At 39.2% G+C, this 15,581-nt stretch overlaps 1 protein-coding gene and 1 pseudogene across 1 annotated transcript in view; one reads left to right on the top strand and one right to left on the bottom strand.

Moving 5' to 3' along the window:
- Positions 1-15,581, top strand: part of LOC102503407 (zinc finger protein 385D-like) — a 673,076-nt gene that overhangs the window by 419,547 nt on the left and 237,948 nt on the right.
- Positions 10,216-11,195, bottom strand: LOC102502977 (S-adenosylmethionine decarboxylase proenzyme-like; annotated as a pseudogene).

Here is a 15,581-nt window from a genome sequence, read left to right as displayed (position 1 = left end):
AATGCAGTGAAACTACTCTGTGTGATAATGGTGGGTGGTGGATATGCAATTGTACCTGGGAGGCCAGAAAATATATTGGAAATCTCTGTACTTTCTCTTCAGCATTGCTGCGAATCTAGAACCTCTCCAGGAAATAAGACCTATTAATGAAAAAAGAATTATGGGTTATGTCAATAGTTTTATTATCTATTTCTGCATAACACACCCACTCCAACATGAACTGGCTTACAGGAATAACAAAATATCATTTGATATTTTGAATATGAATATTTCTTCTTGCTCTACCTGGCTTACTCCCATAGCAGTGTTTATTTTGAAGGTCAAGAGGACTTTACTCATGTTTCTGGAAGTTGCTTCTGCTGTTTAACTGTGAGCCCAAATTATCCCTCTTTTTCTATGGCCTTTTATCTTTCTAGAAATGATGTTGTCTCTCGTACCTAAATCTAGTCTCCAGACAGTGTTATCAGAGAGCAATCCAAGAGTTGAAGGTCTCTCAAAGTCTAGGCTCTGGGATGGAGCTGTATGGCTTCTCTGGTGCCCTTGTCAAAGCAAGTCACAGGGCCAATAATAACTCATTGGCTGGGAAAATAGCGTTCGCTCTAGGATGAGGGAATCAGCCAGTGTTAACGGCCATATTTAATTTGTCACAGGGAATGACCAAACACTAAAAGGCAAGATCTCATGGCTTTTGATAAATAGTGTGTTTTTAAATTTATTTATTTATTTATTTTACATACTTTCACTGTACATCACCACAGCATACCAAATACGATTTTCCAGCCAGAATACACTGTCAAGTGGCTTAATCAGACATGTTATCGTCAACAAATAGTTTTCCATTTCTTGTTTCTTGTGTGTGTGTGTGTGTGTGTGTGTGTGTGTGTGTGGCTACTAGGAAGCTTAAAATTAAATCTGTGTCTGGCATCTGTGGCTCCTGTTATATTGAAACCAGCTAGCATTGCTCTATAAACTAGTACTTCTCATGCAGTTTCTTACTGCAATGACGAATGGTTAATTTTTCAGTGACATTGCTAGAGCTCAAAAGTAAATGTTAAGTACAACACTTCAATCCCCTTATACCTACGTCTACTCTGCACTTGCCAAAAACAGTTATGGCTGCCTTAAAATCCAAACACAACAATTCGGTGTTTTACTGATAAAGACTTAGACATAAACTGTTACACATTGAGCACACATTTCTACACATTGTTGAGATACCTACAACTTCCAAATGGCCTGACACTACCAAAAAGATACTTTCCTAATTTTCAGCATTGTTTCTTTTTTCTCTGTTGTTTATCTTTAATCATTTTTATGTAGGTCACATAGTATACTAGAATGTTTCAATTTGCTTTTGTCTCTTATCTTTTGGGAAGGCCAAATGAGACATCTCTGTTACTACCCAACCTGCCGGCCCCTCAGGGTTCACCTTTGGTCTTTCTCCTTTCTTGGAAAAAATTTCCCCTGTTCTGATGATCTCCGTTGAGGAATTCTAACTTGGGGGAATTCACCTATCTAGCTTTCATACTTGGTTTACTGCTTTACTGTGTTTCTTTGCCAGATCCTCAAGACGTCTGATCATTTGTGCCTCTAGCACTTCGTTTTCTAAATTAAGATAGGCAGAAGGGGACTAGCAGATGGTATAATAGTTATGGCGCTGGACTCTGACATAGTCAACTGCAGTTCAAGTCCCCAACCATGTGGGTTAAAACTCATGCCGGACATATGTGCATACATGCCAAGATTCCGAGAGGAGAATGGAGGAGAGGGATTGTGGCATGGCCATCCCCCCAGGGGGTTATTTCTCGCTTTCTGTCTCTCTGTCTCTCTAGCGAGCACACATGCCCTACAGCAAAAAAAAAACAAAAACAAAAAACAAACAAACAAACAAATTCTCTCTAAAAAAATTAAAAAGATAGGCAAATGTATTGCTCCATATAAGAAAGGATTTCCAGAATTCTCAGATCATTAGTAATTAGGTGATGCTGATTACTAATTTCATCACTTCTAATGGAATTGTATGTTGTCTGATTATGAACTGTGCTGTTCAGAACCCTGGAAATTTGGCTAGAGCGGTCATCTTAAATGCCCATCAGATGAAGCAGTTCTTTGGAGTCTTTGGGTCCCCTTGCTGGAGGAAGATTGTGTATGCTGGCCTGTCTGTTTGGTTTGCAAAGTTTGTTTTAGACAAGGTTAGAGAAACTCAGATGGGAAAACTGAAGACAGATACAAAAATTTGAAAATCAAATGCTTAAAGTCTATCCTTTTTGCTATCTTTTATGAACCGTTAGGTTATGTCGAATTGTGTGTGTGTATGTGTCTGTGTGTGTGTGTTGTTAAGCTTAAATATTTTTAAAACCTGCTTCTGTTTCAAAAGTGGGTTGAATTTTTGCCATCAAGGCAAATAATGTTTCCCCAAAATCAGTAACCATATAATTTTCAGGGACACTCCTCTTACTGAGATTTCTTAAATATTAAAACAAAAGTATTTTTCTACATTCCATAAGAAGGACTCTATCTAATAAGACCTGCTGACACAAGATAGGAAGGTAATTGTTTGAGATAATCAAGTTTAACACCTGTATAGATCAAGACTTTGCAGCATTTCTTAGTGTTAAAAATGTATGTCCCTTCTATTGCATGCGAATTAAAAAAGTCTATTGCCAATACCCACTGGATTCTTAATAAAGCTGATAGACCCCATTGGTTTTCTTGCCAACTGCCAATGTATTTGCTCTAAGGCATTAGTTTAAAAATTAGAATTTTTTAAATCACTGTACAAGTTTGCTGAACTAGCAGAATACACCCCTGTCATTTATTTTCCTAAGCTGCTCTCTGGCTTCCTCTACAATGAAGACATCCCTTTGAACCAAATTAATCGTTAATTTTTTTCTAAGTAGATTCTTAAAATTGTGACATTCTTAAGTAGCTAATATGTTCAGAATAAAAATGGAAAAGTCTTTGGAAATCTGTTTGCAACCTAGCTTTTCTCTGATTAATAACCCTTGCAAATGTGTGCTTATTATACCATAAACATGACCTTTATAAGAACATTGGAAAAATCAAACTATGGATATGCCATGTCAGAGACTTTTTAAATGTCAGAAAATGTAATGCTTTTAAATTAATGTGATTTTATAATACTTAACTGTTGGAGGTATTTTTTGAACTATTTATGGATCGGGGCTTATTAAAGATTCTTAAAGGGGTCCATCATTGAAATGATGGGATGGCTGGATTTGGTGCTAAAGCATTTAAGAGCACTTGGAAAGAAAGAAAGGAGAACCGTTAACTGTTTGTAAGTTTAGTATGGCTAAACTTGCCCAACATAGAAGCTTTTTATTACCTCAGTTTCTCTGAGCCTCTAGGCAGAATAAGAGACTCAATAGTTGGAAAATATTTTAATTCAGAAAGGTCATTCTTAAACATAGTGCTTTGGAGAGTAAAGGGGGCAGTGAGTAGAACAGATCATGCCTTGACCTATTACAGTGGGGTATGTAAACAGTGCAAGCAGGGGGACCACCAGTTAGCCTAATGGCTACGTCGCTGGACTCCCACGTAGTCGACCGCGGTTCGCGTCTGGAACCTGGTGGCTTAAACTCACGCCGGGCGCGTGTGTGTGCGTGCCCAAGATCCCGAGAGGAGAATGGAGGAGAAGGGATTGAGGCATGGCCATCCCCTCTGGGGGGGTGATTTCTCGCTTTCTGTCTCTCTGTCTCTCTGTGTCTGTCTGGCAAGTGCATGCACCCTATAGCAAAAACCTCTCTAACAAAAAAGAAAAAAAAAAAAAAACAAACAGTTCAAGCAGGGAGCTTTACATCCAAGGCGGACACACAGCACACTCTCAGTGCTGGATTTCTGTTCGTGTGTGATGACTAGAAATGCAGCGGTTTAAAATACACTCCTTTATTAGATCATAGTTCCGTCGGTCAGAGGTCTCGCCCTGGTGACAACATTCCTTCGAATGACAAATGGTTGAGATGGTGGATACGTTTGGGTCATTGATGAGATTGTTAGACATTATGTACATTATTGAAAAACCGCACTAGACTACATAAATAGGTACAGCTATGATACGTCAACTACAAATTATGACGGAAAAGGAAGAAGAAAGCCTTGACTGGTGTCAGGTATGCTTTGTTCAGAGCATCATAGGCTGAAATTGATGGCTAGATTGATTTCTCATCTGGAAACTATGGGGGCGGGTAGAATTGGTTTCTCAAGGTCATTCTCGTTGGAAGAATTTAGTTCCTGTGGTTGTAGGACTGAGGTCTTTTAATTCCTTCCTGACTTTTAACCCAAGGCTTCTCTTAGCTCCTAAACGCCACCTACATTCCTTAACATGTGTCCTCTGCCTTCAAGCCAACAGGGACAAATTGAATCCTTCTGTTGCTTCTGCAGGCAGCGGGAGAGTGTTCTTTGTTTTGGACAGGGTCATGTGCTTATCTCGGGCTTATCAGGTAATCTCTCAATTTTGAGGTCAACTTAGTCATGTAGGATACCTTAATGATGGCAAAATAGCCAAGAGATTCACATTCCTGGGGATAATGTAGGGTGTGTACACCAGGATGCAGGAATTCTTGGAGACCGTCATAGAATTCTGCTTAACATACACGGACCCACTTACATCCTTGGATTTGTCATTTCTGATCTCTGGTCCCAGGTGTTTCGAACCTGTGATTCCCCTGACCAATAACAGTAGCCTTACCTAAGAGTTTGATAAGAAATGCACATTGACAACTCCTGCTCAAGAGTCAACCTAAAAATCTAGATAGGGGTGGGGCTCAACAGTTTACGTTTTCACAAGCCCTCCGAGTAGTGCCGATGGCTTGCAAAAGTTGGAGAACCAGAGGTCTAGCCACGGTCAGCAAACTACAGTGGTTGCCAGAGAGCTACATCTGGCTGATGACTATTTTAGCACGTAAGATTTTATTGGAACATAGGCACACCCTTTTGTTTACATGTTGTCTATGGATGCTTTTACACTACCGCGGCTGTTAGCAATTAAAGTACAGAATTTATGAGCCAGAAAGCCAAAAACAGTCACCGTCTGAGCCTTTCCAAAGTTGGCTTACCTCTGCTAAGGAAGGAGATTACTTGGTTGGTTACATCCTACCCAACTCAAACTCGTTGGATATTTTCCGTCTTCCACATGAATTCTAAACCATTGAGTATGAGATTTAAAGGTTCGTGTTCCTAGAGGTATTAACCCTTGATGGTCATTCCTGGTATAAAGTACCTAAAAATGGGTCCTTTGTTCTAGACATGGTTGCAACAGAAATGGCATTTTTTATTCTTCCTCTGCTTTGTGTCAGCCTTTTCATTCGTGAGTAGAAACAGTGAACATCTGTCCACCATCCTTCCCATGTTTGCTTTCGAAGAGTTGAAGGCTGTTCAGTCACCCTGAGTCTCCTCCTTTCAGGAAAACCATGCCGATACCTTTATTAATAGCTTTTCCCCATTCGTTCCCCCACCACCACCACGATTCGCCTACCTTTTAATCATGTCTGCTTTTCTGCTTTGGCTATCTTCCAGTCTGGGCACATCTTTCATGAGTTATTAGACTCGGAAGTGCTTAGCTAATCTTTCTGGCTTCTATATTAAAACAAAGCAAAAAGCAAACTTTCCCAGAGTCTTGGATTCAACTCTTTTATTTTGTTAGGGGGTCTGTGTCCTCAGACATCTTGTGACCTTGCCATCACCTTAAGTCTACTGAATGGGTTTGCACCTTTACTTTACACTCCTTTCTCTTTAAAATTAGTCCAACAACTATTGTTCATATCATGAATCCTTACTTTCTGAGGTTGGACACAAGATGTCAAATATTTGATGTGATGGTGGTTTTCACTGCCATCGGCCATTGTTCTTTTTGGCTGGTTCAGTATACTCCAAGTACTCAGTGTAACTTTTATTTTTCTTTACTCATTTCTGTGCATACTTTCAGAACTTGGCTATTTCATCAATAAGCAGATCAATAAAACGAACAAAATCTCTGCTTTCTCTTTCCTTCTTTTCATCATATTAAGTTTGATCCTTAGTCTTGGTATTTTCTGATTTGTGGCACTACAAATACACATTTTCTTTTGCTTGTTTCGTTTCCTTTTTCTGTGTTTCTTTTATCATTCTTAGTCTGGATTCTTCTAGAAAACATATGTTTGGGGGTGTATGTGTGTTCTACATTTATACAGAGCTATTATTCTGTCCCTTTTAGTTTCTCTTCTCCCTGCTTTATCACTGATGTGCATTTGTGTTCTTGGTATTATGAATTTCTTTGAGGGACAACCGGCTTTCCTAAGCTTGCCCCTTGAGGTATGCCCTGCCGTTTCCTTCAGCAGATTAAAGCCTGCTTATTTGAAATATCTCATTACTGAAATAATCACTTTTAATTTACCAATTGTACAGCCTTTACCTCTCCAGAAACATAATGAACAGCATAATTTGCACCATGCCAATCAAATTTGCATCCCATGTGCCAAAAATGTAGGGTTTTCTGCACAAAATATATTCACATAGACTTTTTGAATGCATATGAGTTATTTTAAATTAAAAATCATGTATATGAGAACATTTATATTACCATATTTATATGTTACCAATGCAGGACTTCACGTGTCTTGCAACAATTTAATTCTCGGACAAGTGTTAGAAGAGTCTATGTTCCTTGAAATAGTTCTACTGTGGTCAGATCCATAATTGGAATTTATCAGTGAGTAGAGCCCTAGTATAGACAAGCTAAATGAAAATGTAACCAAGGGCAATTCCAAATGAAAGACACAATTTTAAAAATGCAAAACTAAAAATCAAAAACATCTCTCTGGCCTTGTGGCAGTAACCATTGAAGAGCTGTGTATATCACATGGCTGTCTTTCGGGAAAAAGGGGTTATCAGATGATGGGTTTGCGTTTAAGAGTAGAGAAGAAAGGACATTTCTGTGGCAAACCATGTAACACTCATAATTTAACTAGAGTATTTGAAAAAAAGAATCAACTAAAATTTTGGCTGGACTAATTGATTTTTCCAGTGACAGGCAAGAGCGCCAGAAACTATTATTATCAAGATTTCTTCAGTGCCAGTAGACCTTCTAGAGCTTGGTTTGGCTGGAACAGCTAGTGAAAATGTAGCAAACAGATAGGAAAACCATTCCAAAAATTGAGTCCGTGACTCTAGTTCATGCAAATACCAGAACTTGTCACTTTTTCATGTACAAGTGTCAGTCACCATATCTGATATTATTAATTAAACAAGCGCATTTCTTTTTCTGCTAAAAGAACTGAGTTGAAAACTATTTGAAAATATGGAGGAAAGAACAAATTGAGGTTAAAAAAACTCCTTGTGTTAATATATGCTAATATTAACAAATCTCACTTGTTTTTTTTACTAGGTGGTTCAGAAAAGCATTTTATTTTATTAAACAGGAGAAAACTATTATTCCAAAGGAAGAACTGAAGAGAATAGGAATGAAAAATAAAATGTTTTGCTTACTTTCTTGCTACTGCTTCTTTATATATAAAGGGCTTGGGATCATATTTACTTTTATTGAAACCTGCCTCTGGGACCAGCAGATTGTGTAATGGTTATGTCACTGGACTCCAACATAGTGAATCTCGGTTCAAGTCCAGGACTCAAACCAGGTGAACTATGTGGGAGTGTAGTGACATAACCATTGCAAGAAAGACTTTCTCCCCCTTCCTATTAAAAAAAAAAAAAAAAAAAAAAAAAGAGTAAAAATAAGAGTTGTTTTAGAGGAGAGAAGTGAGACAAAAAAAAAAATGCAGTTTTCACGACCAGCAGTTGGTGGAATGGCTATGTCGCTGGACTCCCATGTAGTCAACTGTGGTTCAAGTCCCGGACCCAGTGGCTTAAACTCACGCCAGGCCTGTGTGCATGCGTGCCCAAGATTCTGAGAGGAGAATGGAGGAGAAGGAATCATGGCATGGCCATCCCCCCTGGGGGGGGAGATTTCTCACTTTCTGTCTCTCTGTCTTTCTGGTGAGTACACGTGCCCTCTAGCAAAAACCTCTGAAAAAAAAAAAGTGCAGTTTTCATTTGTATTTTGAAATGTGAAAATAAAATTGTCAACTGCTTTACTTAAAAAAAATATTCTGCAGAAATTTGCAGCACAGAAAATGGACTATGGTGCTCAATGAACAAGGGGTAAGGCCAGAGCATTCCAGCTCAACCTTGAAGGACAAGGGAAGGCTGGATAAATGATACATGTTTACAAAATTGAAGAAAGTATTTTCTTTATTCAAGGTTTATGAGGAGGACAGTAAATGGTATGAATAGTTGAGAAAAGGTCATAATGACATTGATGATATGGAAGACATATTTAGCTCTTGGAAGGCATAACAGGTTTTTGCAGACTCTGCGCAGGGCAGATCAGAGCCATCCAAGAACATACAGGGCCAATTTCAGAAGCCATACTTCTTACAGAATTTCACTTCTCTCAGCAGGCACTCCTGCCGAAAGTAATTTGACTCATTCTGTTTTGTTCTTCCTTGGGGATTAATGTCCTTTCAAAAGTACAAAATAATCTTTACAATTTAAGGCAAACAAGCCCCCGGATTTGAAAGGACTAACTCCAAAATTCGGAGGCTGTGAGCAGAGTCCTTTCTCAAATTTCCTTTTAGGATTACTAATTGTTTTATTTTCCACTAGTTTTGGGGTTTATGGTCACTAGATCAGTCCACAAACTCCCACTGTCTAATTTGTGTCAGATATGGGGTAACTCAATATTCGCAAGGTATTCAATCACATCTGAATCATTAGGGAATCTCTGAAAATACGTTTATTATGTCAACATTAGGTGTTTGTTGCAGAAAGCGGTCGCAGGAATGGAAGCTCCTCCTTACTGAGAAGAAAGGGCCGGTCTTCAGATCCTTATAAAGGGGGCAAGCTTCCACCGAAAAGCCCTATGTCCTTGCCCCGCTGCAATGTCCACGCCACATGGGCAGGTCTTAAGTTTGAGGTTTCTTATGTATACTGGACACACATCACACATGCCCATGATCCTGGCTTGCTGGGACCGGGAGGAGGTCGCAGCCTGAAGACCCGGATGTGAGTGTCTCTTGCTTGCTTTCTGACTCTCTGTATCTCTCTCTGAATCTCCTCTCGCCCTCTCATGGAAAAAATAAACACATAAACTTAAACAAAAAGAGAAGAGTCAGCTTCCCTTCTTAGTCCTCTCAGCAGATTTTAATTAAGAGAGGGCTGGGCCAGCTGGTAGCATGCTGGTTAAGATGGCTGGATCTCACATGGCCGACTGTGCAGTTCAAGTCCCAGACATGGAGGCTTGAAAAATGCACCAGGTGTGTGTACTTGTGTGCCCTAAATCCTGAAAGGAGGGAGAAATGGAAAAGGGATTGGGGTGTGACCATTCCCCATGGAGGATAGGTGGAGCTTTCTCATCTCTCTTTCTTTTTGCTTTCTTTGGTGAATGTATGTGCCCACTAGCAAATTAAAAAGAATTTCACTTTTCAAAAAAGACTGAACACTTGCCAAATGGGGCAGTGTAAGGAAACCATCACCATTATTCCAGGGTCTGTCTTCCAAAGCTTACCAAGGGTATCATTGTGTCTTTTTCCCTGATTGGTGATCCTAAGAGTAGAGTATAGGATGCCCTAATGTTATGGGGGCAGGGGACACGTTATGAGGTTATCTTCAAGGTCCTTGTCTCATTTTTTCTTTTTCTTTTTATCGTGGAAGAAAAACTTTAATTGCCAGGCAAAAAGTCATCTGTGTGAAGTATAAATTGGTCTCAATAACATTAGTAGAGAATATGTTCTAAAAAGTGGAGGTAACTGGATGTGAAATTCTGGCAGCAGTAGAATAATCCTCGGTGGTTAGGCTGAGGCCAACACCTAATGAGGACAAAAGCCTTGTCTGTGGGGAATTTTGGACGGTACCTGGAGAAATATTACACTGTGCATAAACCAAATTGAATTGTTTTCACAAGTGTTGTAAAGTTTCATGTAGTAAAAGGTTTTTTCTACATACACTTCAATTTCACAGCAAGATTGGCATTGTATACCTAAACACAGAAGAGAGCATTCATGCAGGATATCTGACTCCTTGATATAATAATGCATACAATTCAAAATGATTATGCTATCACTACATCTAGGGCTTTCTGCAACTACAAGGTGGTGGCTATGGAAAACATGGCACCCGGCATCAACATCTAGAGAGCAGCCACCGCCTTCCACTTGGGTTCTCTTTTTGCGTTTTTTTCCTTCATTTTTCTTAATCAACTCTGCTGTTGTTGCTGTTTCTTAGCAAAACTGGTAAAAACAAAATCGTAATCATTGAACATAGCACTCTGGCAATCAAGACGCTTAAAACCTTCAGTCTTCTGGGATGAAGAAAGCCCTGTGCGACATTTAGAACTCTGATTAACAAGGTGGTCACACGTTCTCACAACTTTCCTGATCAAGTCATCATAGGAGATCTGACTTAAGTTTGTTTCAAAGTTAACATTAGAAAATGCTGGTTCTGGAGTGATGTGAATAGTCCAACATGTTCCATCCGATTTCATCCCCTTCTTTGAATACCTACAAGGATTGAACAGGGTCGCATCAATGACAGAACCTGGTATCAGGCCATGAAGTCCACTCTCACGAGTGACTCCTTTGCAGTGACACCATCTTTCATGTAGAACTGGTCCCTAACTGCTGGGTCAACCTCACTCATCAGAATCTCCAGGGTTTGATCTGGCTGGCTGATTATCCGACTCTCTGGGAAATCCAGAGTATACAAGTACCAACAGTCAGAGTTCATACGTCCCATTCAATATGTTGCTCCATTTGGGAAAATTGCATTAAGAAACTCTATCTCTTCCTGGAAATTCCAGTGTGGGTACCCTTGGTGAGGAGGCTTCATGAAAGTCTTATGAGAATAAAAGAAGTTCGAATCTCTAGCAAGTTTCAACAGGGGAACCAGTGCTTGGTACCACGTGTCTTCAAAATGAAACATCTCTTGGAGACAAACATGCTACTCTCACTGAGTACATAAGCTTCCTGCTTGTCAGTTTTTGTCACACTTCTGATTGAACAATGCATGTCCTTCAAAAGTATGTCCCACTCAGATCTTGGGATAGTGCGAAGATCCCCAGATCCTTGATTCGCGTCGGGCTGCTGCTGAGAGAAGCAAACCTCCAGCAGCTTCTTGGTTCCTTCGAAAAAATGTGCAGCTTCCATCACCGTAAGATGAGTGAACACGACCACACAGAAAATCAACTAAATTTAATCTCTTCTCCCCCCGCTGCTGCGGATTGTTCCAGCTGTATTACTAAAGTTCAGGTTTCTTTTTGTTTGTTTGTTTGTTCTACTTTTCTATTAACCGTTTTCAAAAAAGGACTAATAAAATTTTCCCGGCTTCTTGTTTTGTGAGTGAAAGCTGAACGTGAGTCTGTTGGAAATAGAGGCAGATGCAGTTCAGTCTCTTTAGTCAGCTGCTTCCCCGTTAGAGAGAGTTGAGCAGGCACTAGCTAATGTCGCCGGCCATACTGTGTAGGCCGGCCCTTGTCTCTTTCTTCTCTTCCCCTCTCTTTCACTTATGAATGAAACAAATGAACTTAAAGAGAGAGAAAAACAACTAAATAATTAATAGCGAACAGAATGAGTTTGAAAATTAAAAGCCTATGTCTATATAAAGCACTCAAAAATTGAGTGGTTATTATTATCATTTTACTGGTTATCTATTTTGAATATTTGAAATCGAGACTACTTTAAATAACTCAGTCTGTGTATTCTACCACATGTCAGCAGAGTTTAGTTCAGTTAAATTATCAGAGTATTTTACTCTCATTGCTACATTTATTTATTATTATTTTTCTTTAGACTTGTGTTGTCCTGGACATCCAATGCTAAGGAATATAGGGCCAACAGATGGTGTAATGGTTACGGTGCTGGACTCCCACATAGTCGACTGTGGTTCAAGTCCTGGATCCGGTGGCTTAAAACTCACGCTGGGCACATGTGTGTGCATACCCAAAATCCCAAGAGGAGAATGGAGGAGAAGGAATTGCGGTGTGGCCATCCCCTTGGGTCGTGGGGGTGATTTCTTGCTTTCTGTCTCTCTGTCTCTCCAATGAGTGCATGTGCCCTATAGCAAAAATCTATAAATACATTTAAAAAAATTCTAAGGAAAAGTAAGAGTTTCTAGTAAATTTGCAAAGGACAAAAAAGAGGCAATTTCTGTGAACTCTGACATCGGTCAGCTCATTCTGGCTCAGCTGGAATGGAATAAAATGGATGGGAATTAACTGTATGAATCAGGCTGTCAGTGTGCCTGATGTCACATCGAGGAGGTGTACATTTTAGGATGCAGTTCACAGCAGGGCAGGAACACGGTGCCGCCACCCTGAGAAGCCGGTACTCGCTCACTCACCTTGGCCTCTGCTCTTGGACTTCTGGGCAGTGCTGGGCTCCTCAGAGCTCGGAGTTCCTGCAGAAGTCCATCACTCACTCAGCCCTTAAAACTCACTGTGTCCACTCCTGACTCCCAGCAAGGACAGCTCTCCCTGATTATTCGCTTCCTTTCATTTTAGTTTAACTTGAATCCTTGCATTTAGCTGCACTATTTGATGATGTCTTTTATTTTATGACAGTATAGATGCCCCTCCGTATCATGTGTTGCATTTTGGTGACGTCTCTGTGACCCTGGTTTTAGGACTTCCTTCCATATAGGGCGAGAAGCAGTTCTGCTCTTATTTCTAGATTTGTAAATCCAATGTCTGCTGCCTCCAGGCTCTTCGAATGTGACATGTAGACCCTTTCTTCAGAGGCAATTTCTACTCCCATCAATTGCTCTTTCACTTTAGTAGGAATCAGAACTTGGTAGTTATTGGAGAGGCTAATACCGCCTACAACTATGGGCTTTGAAATCAGACATCCCTGGTTGCTAATCTTTCTGAGCTCTACCCTTTAATGAAGTGGTTTACTTTGGGTAAAATGATCTCACTAAGTCTCTGTTCCTTTACCTGTAAAATGAGAGCAAGACTCTCTTCATTATTTACATAAATAATGTATGCAAAGCTATCTTGCACAGAACCAAGAATATAATAAGATCGCCAATGATAGAACTTCTTAGGAAAATAAAATATGGTTCTGTGTATCTTCTTGCTTGCAATCACATAATTGGCATTTTATTTCTCTTCCACTTAAAGCAAATCATTTTCAGAATTCCACAATTACTACCATTCCATTAGTAACTGATTTTACATCTTTTCCAAAGACTAAATGTTTCAGAATTAAAAAGAAAATATAAAGTTAGATCGGCTTTAAGAAAAACTTGCCAGAAGAAACAATCACATTGAAGCCGAGACTAAACAGAGCCCATGTCAGCTCCACAGGGAATGTTCTTGAGGAAATTGAAATCAAAATTTCTCTTTGTTATTATAGAATTTGTAAGAATGTTCACTAGAGCAATGGAGAGCAGAACTTGGAGTTTCTAAACCTTGGAAACTCATAGATATTCCAAATGCTAGAAACATACTAAGTATAGGCCCCTTAAGACAGCAAGAATGTAGTCTTCACTGTTCTTCGTACATTTTATGTAATTTGATGACTCATAGTGACACGGTTTCTTCTTCCACTTTTTTTTTTTTTTTCCTTAAAGTCATACAATGCCAACAACAGTGAAACAGGACTTTTGTAACACAGTCATTATTAGAGTAATGTGAAAAAAATGATAAAACATGTAAGAAAACATTCAAAATCAAGTGAATGTTCCAAGAAATATTATAGTGTTCAATAAAAATAATATTATGGGTATACTTTTATACTTTGCTCTTTTAAATAGTGTAGACAAATTGGAAGGGGGGAATGGAACTAATAACATGTTCATTGAATAGAATAAAAATATGATATCGGGGCCAGCAGGTGGCATGGTGGTTAAGGGGCTGGACTCCCATATGGCCCACCAAGATTTGAGTCCCAGACCTGGTAGTTTACTCCTTCCCTTTCCTTCTTTCTCTCTCTCTATCTCTCTCTGGTCAAATTTAAAAAAATAATAATAGTAATAATAATTATTAATTAAAATAAATCATCTTAAAAAAGAAAACATGGTATTATTAGGCAAGTGTGGTATCAACTAGAGTTAATAGATTTATAATCTACAATATAATGGATTATAAATCCCTCTGGGAGCAAGAAACGTAAAATTAACTCTTGAGTCACCTCATGCCTTGCAAATGAGTGTCTCTTTGATTGATTTGACATGCTTCGACAGAGTTTACCTGAAGCCAGCTTTTTGGTCATATGGTATTTTTCTACCATCTTTCATGAAAACAAGGGCAATCTGAATAAAATACAGGAATAAGAACTTTGACCCTGGAAGCAGAATATTCGTGTTCAGTCCCGGCTCTACAATTTACTAACTAGAAAGCTTCCAGGAGTCATTTTAACTGTATGTAGCTCCATTTCTTTATTCACAAAGCTGTAACGGGACCACGTGAGCTTTCCTACATGGTGCCTTCAGCATGGTGCCTGGTGAACAGGACCAGAAATGTTATTGCTTCTCGGCCTCTGGAAGGAGAATTGTTTAGAAGATAAAATAAATGACACCTAAAAATGAAATCTCCGTTTAAAAAAGTTATGTGGAGAAAAAAAATGTTAATAAAAATATGAGAAGACTAGCCCCTTGTAGGTTTGGACATTTCTTATTTTAACAAAGATAAATCACGGAAGCTTAGTCTAAATATACGTGATAACATTTCCTCACCTTTCAGCAATGCACTCTAACAGACTCTCTGACCATTCTTTCCTTGTTTCTAGTTCTCTCTCTCTTTTTTTTCTCGTTCTTTAAAGAAGTTTCAGGTTTTGAAATGGACACCATTGTTAATTTGAGTACAATGAAGGGGAGGGGACCCAACATCTCAGCTGACTGATGAGTTTTGTTCATGCATTTGTTCATCTGGCTTTTATCTCTCTATTCCTAAAACAGATATGGAGGTACCAGCATCCCCACAGTACATGAAAAACAAACAAACAAAAACAAAAGACAAAATTTTTTTTTTAATTTAAAAAGGAAAAGTATAGCCAGACATTCTTAAGACCTAGCATCCTCCTGTGGGGAGGCGAGGCAGAACGTATCCTTGATGAAAGCCTGTTAGGGCCGAGCACCAGGAAGTGATCGTTCTACAAGACATCAGGGAATACTTTTCAGAGAAAGTCATGCTTGAGACTCGAGCCGCATCCTGAACCAGGAATAGATGACTGGTTATTCACCATGCTTGGATATAGATTTTAAGAATATATGGAGTGGGATATCACTCAGATAAACACAAGTTGCAATACTTTGTATGCAATCAGGGGCTATGATGTCTGTTTTCTGGGTTAGATTGCTAGTTGAGATGTAGCATTCCCAAAGTGAGTTATAGTAGATATTCCAAGTTGAATCGGTTCCTTTCTGTGCCTGTTAAAAGGTTTTTACCCATATCTATGGTGTCCCATTCTACTTTTCCTTCCAGGTCAAAAGTTTTGAAATAATTACTTCTACTAGTCTCCATGATGAAAGTCTTGTTCATCCCTGGCCCTCATCAAAACTGGTTTCTTGTTGATGTAACCTACTTAAATAACTCA

Source organism: Tupaia chinensis, unplaced genomic scaffold (genome assembly GCF_000334495.1).
Source record: "Tupaia chinensis unplaced genomic scaffold, TupChi_1.0 Scaffold000389_1, whole genome shotgun sequence".
Lineage (NCBI taxonomy): Eukaryota > Metazoa > Chordata > Mammalia > Scandentia > Tupaiidae > Tupaia > Tupaia belangeri.
This window is presented reverse-complemented; position numbering and strand designations above follow the sequence as displayed.